Genomic DNA, 12648 nt, shown 5'->3' with positions numbered 1-12648 from the left:
TGATGCTGGCAGTCCTACCACAGCACTATGGCCGTGGTCACAATATAGCACTCGGACCGCCGCATTGGTTGTGGTCCGACCCCCACCACAAGTCTTACAATCTAGTGACCGCCAGACGCGTAATTGGGCCCTTAATCTTTAAAAATTCATATCTCCAGTTCCCTTTATTGGATTTTTGTAGTTTTTGTGTCATTTTAAAGATAGAAATATTATCTATTGTTATAAATTGTTGTTGTCATTTTATTGTGTTTTGTGTTTTACATATTTACTGTTTTGATTATATTAATGCTTTACACACCTGTCACCTAAATTAAGTCTAACTGCTTGTTGCTAAGCTAACAAGGGATGAGCCAGGATTAGTTTATTGAGACCTTGACTAGACCTAGTGGGGGTTTGTGGCCAATTGCTAAGTGTTGGTACTCACCTGCCCTTACCAATTGTCTATTTTCCAGCAGTAAGAAGGTAAAATTTGACTGAGGCCTATGCCTCAGTGTATCCAATTTGGACTCCATTACAGTTGTCCTCAACTTTTGACCTTGCCCTGGTCAAACGTGAGCAGATGACCCCAGTTGACGCTTTTTCTTTTTAGGTACGAGAAGGTTTTTTTTTTTTTTATGTAATCTTTAAAAATTCATATCTTCGGTTCCCTACATTGGATATTTCTCCTTTTGGTGTCATTTTAAAGATAAAAATATTTCCTATTTCTATAAAATGGTATCAGATTTTCATTGTGTCTTGTGTATTACTCAGTTACTTTTTTGTTGATATTAACTGTTTTACCCATGTCTCCTAAGTTAAGCCTAACTGCCTGTGGGCCAAGCTACCAAGATCTCAGCATGGATTCATATCTTGAGACCTTGGCTGGACCTAGTGTGGGATTGTGGCCTCTTACTAAATGTAGGTATCTAAATGCCCTTAGTAATAATCCACTTTCCTATAGTCTGAAGCTCAGCCTGTCAAAAACAGAGTTCCTCTTCTTCGCACTCTGGCCCAGATTTAGGAGGGTTTAGTGCCTCCCTGCGCCACATTAGCATAATTTTTTATGACTCTTATGATTTTCTTGCCATGTTCACAAAGTGGTGCAATGTATGCATCCCACCAATTTGTAACCCTTGTGCCACATTATGCCTGCACCAGGCATAATGTATACAAGGAGGGTGTTTCTCTGTTAAGGGGACCACAAAAATGACACAGTGGTATCTAGGAGATTCCACTGCACCATTTTTAGCGGCTATTTTTAACACCTGCACAGCGCAGGCATTAAAAGAGGGCATGCTATTGTTTTCAATGGGCCCCTATGTACTCTGCAGGATTTTTGCCAACATTTTGCCACTAGCACAGTACATTAATAGAGTCAAAACGTTTGATGCTATCGCCTATACCCGGCACCTTGGTGCACTGTAAATTAAATGCAGCACACACATGGTGGCAGTAGTGGGGCATTAAGGGGCACATGAAAAGTGGCGCTGCATTGGATGCAGCACCACTTTTCTTAAATTCCGGCCCTTGGCTGTAATACCAATAACTAAAATCAGCTCAAACAAAGCTCACCTTACAAAGGAACCCAACCACTGTTCACTCAGCAAAATCATTGTAATTAATGAGTTTAAAAAAGTCTAAAATTCCAAGCACACAATATTGCGAAAGGATACCAATTACAGCTTATACTACTAAGAGGTATCAAACAATTCATATCAGAGCCTAGTGTCAAACATGTCATTCAGCCACTGGATTTCAAGTAGTCTGTTTGGACTGGAGTCTTGAACTCCCTGCTAGTAGAGATTCCTACATACACTTGGCCCCCAGGAAAGCAATCTTCCATACGGCCGCCATACTAGTTATAGTTTTGAGAACATTTAATTATATATCACCTGTCCTTATCTCATTATAAGCAAGAGACACTTTCAAACTAGCCTGTATCTTCCATAGGGCTTTTCATGAGGAAACACTACATCTTGCAAGAAAACATTGGATCTCAGATAGACATTGTCAGCTGAGAAGCACAGATAAATTCTTGCTTGAAGTCCCAGTTATGAAAGATCCAAGCTAATTAAGCAATCTTACTCTGGTAATGCTCTAGGACTATGGAATCCCCTCCCAGATATCTATGTAATAAAATTGATTGAAATGTTCAAAAAAGAAATGTAAAAACTGCTACTGGTAAAACATTATAAACTAGTATGACAATAGACATTTCTAAACCCCTTTTCAGGGCATCTAATCTAATATTTGTAAGAAAATGGGATTCCCTAGTAGCACATCCAATTGTATCATGAAGTTGACTAATCTGTCTACATTAATTGTTTTGATTTTCCTAAAAGCCTTGCAGTTTTCATTTCATCACACTCGATCAATCGTGAATGTTCTGTGCTGCTTTGTCTGAGTGCCATTGCAATATAAGTTGATACCTTTCAAACCTGTAACTACCAAGATCAGTAGCCTGCCTCAGTGGGTTCTACCAAGCAGCACATCTGATCCCACTGGGCATATTTCAATTTTACAGTTCTGTTGGCGTTGTTCTAGCACTAGATTCCTGATGATTCACTGTCTGTGGTCCATCAACATCTGGCCACACAACATCTGCCTCAGTCACAAATAGGGAAGACAGGCCACAAGAGGAAACACCTGCACCCAACTCATTGCCTGCAACTGTGGATCCACCAGTTAACCTCAGGAGGGGACGTTCACCTTGACCCACAGGAGAGTATGGCAAGACCTCCACCACCACCAGCAAGAGACGCAGAACCTAAATTCCTCCAGTGTGTGACTACTATTCACTCTGTGGACTTTTTTCTGGACACATTTACCTTTTTGATGCCAGTTGTATTTTGTTCAGTGGACTTCAAACAAATCTGGCTCTACAATAATCCTTTCATCCACGATGATTGATGTTATTATTTGTCTTTTTTCATATTTTTTCATTATCACATATTGTTTAGTTTAGTAAAACCAAAACATCACACATTCAAAGACTGGTGCTGCATTTCTTGGTTCAAATTGTCCCATTTGCAGGTTGCAGCACACATTGTGAAAAGGTATTTTACAAAAGATTGTTAACGCATCAATAAATTACATGTAGGTAATGATTTACTTATGATGATAAATCCCAAACAAATACAAAACTCCCATATCAAAATCATTGTTTTAATTCAATTTGAAACAAGATTTGTTTTTCATATTTTTCAAATATATTAGTACCCCTGCATTGCAACAATACTTCAGGCTATATTTACATGTACAGTACCATACATTGACGCCATAGTAGAACAGGATCTGACAAAAAATCATATTAAATAGGCAAACCAATATTGATTTATGTCATCAGCTGGAGCCAGCATAAATAGTGGCAGTATTCCATCTTGTGGCCCTAGGATCGTTCCAATACACTGTTGCACTATCTGGTAGAGTATCACAACCAACTTTCAGTGGTGTACTACAAGAAGTACTTTTTTCAATGATGAGGCAACTCAACAGCTTCATACAGTTTCCCACTAAATGAGAATTTAGCAAATATGAAGGGAGATTAACATACATTAGCTCACCTAACACATGCGGTCAGAACTATTTAAGCAGCACATATTACCTTGGTGATAACATTAGACAGAAAACAAGTCTACTACAATCTTCAACATTTCAAGTCAATCACTGTGCAAGTTGTCTTCAAACAGATATGTACATCTAAAGTGTGTATGTGTGTCTCCTTCCTCAGATCAAACCACGTTCCCTTAGAATTTCTTAACAGTATAATACAACTGCAAATGCCCCAACTTTGAAATGTTCAAATGAAGATGGCATGGTGACAGAACCTAAAAAAGAACAATAAAAATGAATTTCCATTTTAATTGCATTTCAAAACAGACATATTACAAATGACAAATGTTGAGGACTCAATTTCTGAATACAGTCAAAGATGGAAAAAAATACACAGTAGTCAATGTGTGAAAACATCTTTTCCCTGGGTGTTCCTTAACTTGCCTTTTCTAAAAAATGCATACCTCAGAACTTTTAGACTCATCATGTAAAAAGTTGCTCTAAAATTTAAAGTAATAATATGTCAAGATGTACTTACACTCATGTGAAGAAGTTGTCAATTAGAACTTGATGTAAGCCTAAGCCTTCCTCATCACCACTATCATCTAAATGTATCATTTCAACATCTTCATCCTGTGACTCATCATGGGTTTCTTCATCTGCAATGTATGGGATGTTGCGTTGCAGGGCTATGTTGTGTAACATGCAGTATGTCATGGTGATTTTGCACACCTTATCAGGTGAGTAGAGGAAGGCTCCACCAGTTTTATCCTTACATTGAAATATGGCATTTAGGAGCCCAAAAGGCCACTCCATTGGCCTCCATGTTCTTCCATGTTCTTCTTTGGACCTCATTGAAGCAGACTTGCCCTTTCATTGTTAGATTGCTGCGTGGTCCACCTCCCCTGCCCGATATCAGCCACGGGGACCCCATCCCCTGGGGCCTAGCCTCACTAGTTACTTTTTTATTTTGGTAAGGGGGGACGTGCATATAATATGGGGAGGCCATATAGCCGCTCTCATTTCAAAGTACTCTTTTGCCCTGGAAGAGCTGGAGGTCCCTGGGTTATGGGGAGGGGGCATGCACCCCCCAGCTTTTTCTTTCTGACTGTCCCAATCCCTGTGGCTAATAGATGCCCTAGAAGGGGGCGCCCAATGCTCCCAGATACTGGCCCACCGAGAGCTAATTTAACGAAAAGGGCAGGACCTGGGGACTGCCAGCATCTCCCTGGGGCCAACATTCAGTAAAATGTGGAGAGGGGTATGCAGCCCCCACCCAGACTCCTTTTTCTATCACTTAAACACTTTCTAAAATGTCTGGCACAGGTCAAACTGTTGATCTGTCCAAACTTGCTTATGATAACCTTAGCTGGAAATATGCAAGGAGTCTCTGCATAGAAAGAGGTTTAAGTGTAAGGAAGAATCCCTCTAGAGAACTGTTGGTAAATATGCTTGTTGAACAGGATAAGGCCAGAGATGGCACCCCTGTTGAAAGGTTAGCTGATGGTTCCCACTCTGATTCTGGGGCACCCCTAGCAAAAGAGGTGGGAGGGAAACTTCCAAGCCTGCCCCCTAGCAAGCCACCTAGCATAGCTGGTACTGATGTAGAGTCACACCATACTGATGGTGTTGTCTCACATCACAGTAAGAGTATCCCTTCTCATCATAGTAGAAGTGCTGTTTCTGTTAGTCAAGCTATTAGGGTGCCTTCTGTTAGGGCCAGGTCTCCTTCTGTTCTATCTCAGCATACTTCTGTCTCTAGACATGCCTCACCCACCCACCCTGATGACAGAGAGTTAGAAAGGGAGCTCAATAGATTGAGAGTGGAACAAACCAGACTGAAGCTCAAGAAGCAACAGCTGGATTTGGATAGGCAGTCCTTAGAGGTGGAAAGGGAAAGACAGAAATTGGGTTTAGAAACCCATGGTGGCAGCAGCAGTATTCCCCATAGTCATCCTGAAAAAGAGCATGATTCTAGGAATCTGCACAAGATAGTTCCCCCTTATAATGACATTAACAAGTGGTTTGCTGCACTTGAGAGGGCCTGTGTTGTACAGGATGTCCCTCAAAGGCAGTGGGCTGCTATCCTATGGTTATCATTTAGTGGAAAGGGTAGAGATAGGCTCCTTACTGTGAAAGAAAGTGATGCCAATAATTTTGCAGTTCTTAAGAATGCACTCCTAGATGGTTATGGCTTAACCACTGAACAGTACAGGATGAAGTTCAGAGAAACCAAAAAGGAGTCTTCACAAGACTGGGTAGACTTAGGTGACCATTCAGTGAAGGCCTTGGAGGGGTGGTTACATGGCAGTAAAGTTACTGATTATGAAAGCCTGTATAACTTAATCCTGAGAGAGCATATACTTAATAACTGTGTGTCTGATTTGTTGCACCAGTACCTGGTGGACTCTGATCTGACCTCTCCCCAAGAATTGGGAAAGAAGGCAGACAAATGGGTCAGAACAAGGGTGAACAGAAACGTTCATACAGGGGGTGACAAAGATGGCAAGAAGAAGGATGGTAAGTCTTCTGACAAGGGTGGGGACAAATCTAAAAATGAGTCTTCATCAGGCCCACAATAACACTCTGGTGGGGGTGGTGGGTCCAAATCCTCTTCAAATCAAAACAAAGAAAAGAAACCATGGTGCTATTTCTGTAAAATAAAAGGCCATTGGACAACAGATCCCAGTTGTCCAAAGAAAAGCACCAAGCCTCCTACCACTACAACCCCTACTGCTACACCTAGTGTCCCTACTAATAGCAGTGATGGTGGGAGCAAACCTACTAATAGCCAATCCAAGGGAGTAGCTGGGCTCACTTTTGGTAACTTAGTTGGGGTTGGTCTTGTTAGGGAGACCACAGAGGCTGTGTTAGTCTGTGAGGGGGCTATTGATTTAGCCACCTTAGTTGCTTGTCCCCTTAACATGGATAAGTACAAGCAACTACCCCTAATAAAAGGTGTTGAGGTTCAGGCCTACAGGGACACAGGAGCCAGTGTTACAATGGTAATAGAGAAACTGGTCCACCCTGAACAACACCTACTTGGTCGCCAGTACCAAGTAACCGATGCTCACAACAACACTCTTAGCCACCCCATGGCTGTTGTAAATCTCAACTGGGGGGGGGGGGTTACTGGTCCAAAGAAAGTTGTGGTTGCCTCAGATTTACCTGTAGACTGTCTACTTGGAAATGATTTAGAGACATCAGCTTGGTCAGATGTGAAGTTGGAGGTCCATGCAGCAATGCTGGGCATTCCAGGGCATATTTTTGCTTTGACAAGGGCTCAGGCCAAAAAGCAAAAAGGACAGGGTGACTTGGATGCTGGAAGAATGGACCAAGTGCTCCCTAAAGCTAGGGCTAGTAGAAGTAAAACACTACCTACTATCCCTCCCTCTACAGTGGATTCTTCTTCTGAGGAAGAAGAATTTCCACCCTGTGCAGAACCTACACCAGAGGAGCTGGAAGCAGACACTGCTGAGCTTTTGGGTGAAGGGGGGCGTGCCAGGGAGGAGCTGAGTGTGGCACAGCAAACCTGTCCCACACTAGAGGGTCTAAGGCAGCAAGCTGTCAAACAAGCAAATGGGGATGTCAGTGACTCTCACAGAGTTTACTGGGAGGACAATCTTCTGTACACTGAAGCAAGGGATCCAAAACCTGGAGCTGCCAGGAGATTGGTGATTCCTCAGGAGTACAGAAAGTTCCTCCTAACTCTAGCCCACGACATTCCCCTAGCTGGACATTTGGGGCAAATGAAAACTTGGGACAGGCTTGTTCCCTTGTTTCATTGGCCTAGAATGTCAGAGGACACAAAGGAATTTTGTAAGTCCTGTGAAACCTGTCAAGCCAGTGGCAAGACAGGTGGCACTCCAAAGGCACCCCTTATCCCACTGCCTGTGGTTGGGGTTCCCTTTGAAAGGGTAGGGGTTGACATAGTTGGCCCCCTTGACCCTCCTACTGCTTCAGGCAATAGGTTAATCTTGGTGGTAGTGGACCATGCCACCAGATATCCTGAAGCAATTCCTCTAAGGACCACTACAGCTCCTGGAGTGGCAAAGGCCCTCCTGGGAATCTTTTCCAGGGTGGGCTTCCCAAAAGAGGTAGTATCAGACAGGGGAAGCAATTTCATGTCTGCTTACTTAAAGGCCATGTGGAAGGAGTGTGGTGTGACATACAAGTTCTCCACACCCTATCATCCACAAACAAATGGACTGGTGGAGAGATTTAACAAAACTCTCAAAGGTATGATTATGGGACTCCCTGAAAAATTCTGCAGGAGATGGGATATCCTTTTACCATGCCTCCTTTTTGCTTACAGGGAGGTACCCCAGAAAGGAGTGGGCTTCAGCCCCTTTGAACTCCTATTTGGGCACCCTGTGAGAGGTCCTCTAACACTTGTTAAGGAGGGTTGGGAACAACCTTTAAAAGCTCCAAAGCAAGACATAGTGGACTATGTACTTGGCCTCAGATCAAGGATGGCTGAGTACATGAAAAAGGCCAGCAAAAACCTTCTGGCCAGCCAAGAGCTCCAAAAGCAATGGCATGACCAGAAGGCTGTTTTGGTTCAGTACCAACCAGGGCAGAAAGTGTGGGTCTTGGAGCCTGTGGCCCCAAGAGCACTCCAAGATAAATGGAGTGGACCCCACACAATTGTTGAGAAAAAGGGTGAAGTCACCTACTTAGTTGACTTAGGCACTGCCATGAGTCCCCTTAGGGTGCTCCATGTCAATCGCCTGAAACCCTACTATGACAGGGCTGATCTCACCCTGCTCATGGCAACAGATGAGGGACAGGAAGAAGAGAGTGACCCTCTCCCTGATCTCTTCTCTTCCACAGAACAAGATGCTCTGGTGGAAGGGGTTGTACTGGCAGATTGTCTTACTGCTGAGCAGAAAGACCACTGCATAAATCTCCTGGGTCAGTTTTCTGAACTCTTTTCTACTGTGCCAGGCACCACTTCTTGGTGTGAGCACACTATAGATACTGGAGACAGCTTGCCTGTCAAAAGTAAGATCTATAGGCAGCCTGACCATGTCAGAGACTGCATAAAACAAGAGGTGCAGAAAATGTTAGAACTGGGAGTGGTTGAGCACTCTGAAAGTCCATGGGCCTCTCCTGTGGTACTTGTACCAAAACCTCATTACAAAGATGGAAAGAAGGAAATGCGGTTTTGTGTAGACTATAGAGGTCTCAACCAAGTAACCAAAACTGATGCTCACCCTATACCCAAGGCAAATGAGCTCATAGATAAACTGACATCTGCCAAGTATCTAAGCACTTTTGACTTGACTGCAGGGTATTGGCAGATCAAATTATCAGAAGATTCAAAAGCAAAAACTGCATTTTCAACCATTGGAGGACATTACCAATTCACAGTAATGCCTTTTGGATTGAAAAATGCACCTGCCACTTTTCAGAGGTTGGTGAACACAGTCCTGCAAGGGCTGGAAGCTTTTAGTGCAGCATATCTGGACGATATAGCTGTCTTTAGCTCCAGCTGGGATGATCACCTGGTCAACCTATGGAAAGTTTTGGAGGCCCTGCAAAAGGCAGGCCTCACTATCAAGGCTTCAAAGTGCCAGATAGGGCAAAGGAAGGTGGTTTATCTGGGACACCTTGTTGGTGTGGAACAGATTGCACCACTTCAGGGGAAAATCCAAACTATTATAGATTGGGTTCCCCCTACTACTCAGACTCAGGTGAGAGCCTTTTTAGGCCTCACTGGGTATTATAGGAGGTTCATAAAGAACTATGGCTCCATTGCAGCCCCTCTTAATGACCTCACTTCAAAGAAAATGCCTAAGAAGGTATTATGGACAGCAAACTGTCAGAAAGCTTTTGAGGAGCTGAAGCAGGCCATGCTCTGCACCTGTCCTGAAAAGCCCTTGTTACTCTAAAAAAATCTATGTCCAAACTGATGCATCTGAATTAGGAGTAGGAGCAGTCCTATCACAACTTAATTCTGAGGGCCAGGATCAACCTGTTGCTTTTATTAGTAGGAGGTTGACCCCTAGAGAAAAGCGTTGGTCTGCCATAGAGAGGGAGGCCTTTGCTGTGGTCTGGGCACTGAAAAAGTTGAGGCCATACCTGTTTGGCACTCACTTCATTGTTCAGACAGACCACAAACCTCTACTTTGGCTAAAACAAATGAAAGGTGAAAATCCTAAATTGTTGAGGTGGTCCATATCCCTACAGGGAATGGACTATACAGTGGAACATAGACCTGGGAGTTGCCACTCCAATGCAGATGGACTCTCCAGATATTTCCACTTAGACAATGAAGACCCATCAGGTAATGACTAGTCTTATTGTCCTTCGTTTGGGGGGGGGGGGAGTTGTGTAGGAAAGTACCATCTTGCCTGGCATGTTACCCCCATTTTTCACTGTATATATGTTGTTTTAGTTATATGTGTCACTGGGACCCTGCCAGCCAGGGCCCCAGTGCTCATAAGTGTGCCCTGAATGTGTTACTTGTGTTATGACTAACTGTCTCACTGAGGCTCTGCTATCCAGAACCTCAGTGGTTATGCTCTCTCATTTCTTTCAAATTGTCACTAACAGGCTAGTGACCAATTTCACCAATTTACATCGGCATACTGGAACACCCTTATAATTCCCTAGTATATGGTACTGAGGTACCCAGGGTATTGGGGTTCCAGGAGATCCCTATGGGCTGCAGCATTTCTTTTGCCACCCATAGGGAGCTCTGACAATTCTTACACAGGCCTGCCACTGCAGCCTGAGTGAAATAACGTCCATGTTATTTCACAGCCATTTACCACTTCACTTAAGTAACTTATAAGACACCTATATGTCTAACCTTTACCTGGTAAAGGTTAGGTGCAAAGTTACTGTAACATGTCTATGATCACGGAATTGCCCGCTATATGCCATCCTGGCATAGTTGGCACAATCCCATGATCCCACAGATCTGTAGCTCAGACCTGGGTACTGCCAAACTGCCTTTCCCGGGGTTTCACTGCAGCTACTGCTGCTGCCAACCCCTCAGACAGGTTTCTGCCCTCCTGGGGTCCAGCCAGGCTTGGCCCAGGAAGGCAGAACAAAGGACTTCCTCTGAGAGAGGGTGTTACACCCTCTCCCTTTGGAAAATGGTGTTAGGGCTGGGGAGGAGTAGCCTCCCCCAGCCTCTGGAAATGCTTTCATGGGCACAGATGGTGCCCATTTCTGCATAAGCCAGTCTACACCGGTTCAGGGACCCCTTAGCCCTGCTCTGGCGCGAAACTGGACAAAGGAAAGGGGAGTGACCACTCCCCTGACCTGCACCTCCCCTGGGAGGTGCCCAGAGCTCCTCCGGTGTGCTCCAGACCTCTGCCATATTGGAAACAGAGGTGCTGCTGGCACACTGGACTGCTCTAAGTGGCCAGGGCCAGCAGGTGACGTCAGAGACTCCTTCTGATAGGCTCCTTCAGGTGTTGCTAGCCTATCTTCTCTCCTAAGTAGCCAAACTCTCTTTTCTGGCTATTTAGGGTCTCTGCTTTGGGAATTTCCTTAGATAACGAATGCAAGAGCTCATCAGAGTTCCTCTGCATCTCTCTCTTCACCTTCTGCCAAGGAATCGACTGCTGACCGCGCTGGAAGCCTGCAAAACTGCAACATAGTAGCGAAGACGACTACTGCAACTCTGTAGCGCTGATCCTGCCGCCTTCTCGACTGTTTCCTGGTGGTGCATGCTGTGGGGGTAGTCTGCCTCCTCTCTGCACTAGAAGCTCCGAAGAAATTTCCCGTGGGTCGACGGAATCTTCCCCCTGTTACCGCAGGCACCAAAGAACTGCATCACCGGTACCCTGGGTCTCCTCTCAGCACGATGAGCGCGGTCCCTTGAATCCAGCTACTCTGTCAAAGTGACTCCCACAGTCCAGTGACTCTTCAGTCCAAGTTTGGTGGAGGTAAGTCCTTGCCTCCCCACGCCAGACTGCATTGCTGGGAACCACGACTTTTGCAGCTACTCCAGCCTCTGTGCACTTCCGGTGGAAATCCTTTGTGCACAGCCAAGCCTGGGTCCACGGCACTCTAACCTGCATTGCACGGCTTTCTAAGTTGTCCTCCGGCGACGTGGGACTCCTTTGTGCGACTTCGGGTGAGCACCGTTTTACTCCTCTTTGTAGTGCCTGTTCCAGCACTTCTGCGGGTGCTGCCTGCTTCTGAGAGGGCTCCTTGTCTTGCTGGGTGCCCACTCTGTCCCCTGACGCAATTGGCGACATTCTGGTCCCTCCTGGGCTACAGCAGCATCCAAAAACGCTAACTACACGACTTGCAGCTAGCAAGGCTTGTTGGCAGTCTTTCTTCAGGAAAACACTTTTGCACGACTCTCCACGGCGTGGGGGATCCATCCTCCAAAGGGAAAGTCTCTAGCCCTTGTCGTTCCTGCAGAATCCTCAGCTTCTACTGTCCAGTAGCAGCTTCTTTGCACCCACAGCTGGCATTTCCTGGGCATCTGCCCATCTCCGACTGGCTTGTGACTTTTGGACTTGGTCCCCTTGTTCCACAGGTACCCTCGACTGGAAAGCCATCGTTGTTGCATTGCTGGTTTGTGTCTTTCCTGCAGAATTCCCCTATCACGACTTCTATGTCCTTTGGGGAACTTTAGTGCACTTTGCACTCACTTTTCAGGGTCTTGGGGTGGGCTATTTTTCTAACCCTAACTGTTTTCTTACAGTCCCAGCAACCCTCTACAAGGTCACATAGGTTTGGGGTCCATTCGTGGTTCGCATTCCACTTTTGGAGTATATGGTTTGTGTTGCCCCTATCCCTATGTGTCCCCATTGCATCCTATTGTAACTATACATTGTTTGCACTGTTTTCTAATACTTTACTGCATATTTTTGGTATTGTGTACATATATCTTGTGTATATTTGCTATCTTCATACTGAGGGTACTCACTGAGATACTTTTGGCATATTGTCATAAAAATAAAGTACCTTTATTTTTAGTATATCTGTGTATTGTGTTTTCTTATGATATTGTGCATATGACACTAGTGGTACTGTAGGAGGTTCACTCGTCTCCTAGTTCAGCCTAAGCTGCTCTGCTAAGCTACCATTATCTATCAGCCTAAGCTGCTAGACACCCTATACACTAATAAGGGATACCTGGGCCTG

The sequence above is a fragment of the Pleurodeles waltl genome, chromosome 2_1, assembly GCF_031143425.1.
Source record: "Pleurodeles waltl isolate 20211129_DDA chromosome 2_1, aPleWal1.hap1.20221129, whole genome shotgun sequence".
Classification (NCBI taxonomy): domain Eukaryota; kingdom Metazoa; phylum Chordata; class Amphibia; order Caudata; family Salamandridae; genus Pleurodeles; species Pleurodeles waltl.
The sequence above is the reverse complement of the archived record's forward strand: the minus strand, read 5'-3'. Positions refer to the sequence as shown.